The following is a 306-nucleotide window of genomic DNA, read 5'->3' on the forward strand; positions in this document are numbered from 1 at the left end:
CAGCAAATTAAGGTAAAAAAATAAAAGATTACCGTAAGAATTTAGTAGCAATGTTTTCCAGAGAACCAACAGAAGAGGGACAGATCTAACATCCAATGTACTGCAGTCACACAGCACAAACATCTGAATTTTAAGCAGTTTAACAGTTCTGTATTCGCGGAAAAGACAGATCTCAATCCTTTCATCCTCTGTTTTATGTAGCTGCTAATCTGAACTGATGCAAATACTTGTAAGATTCTTGGGTAATATTGAACACCAGCTGCATATATTAATGCCTGCAAAATAAAATTTCTTTTTTTTTTTAGC

Source organism: Strigops habroptila, chromosome 1, assembly GCF_004027225.2.
Source record: "Strigops habroptila isolate Jane chromosome 1, bStrHab1.2.pri, whole genome shotgun sequence".
Classification (NCBI taxonomy): domain Eukaryota; kingdom Metazoa; phylum Chordata; class Aves; order Psittaciformes; family Psittacidae; genus Strigops; species Strigops habroptila.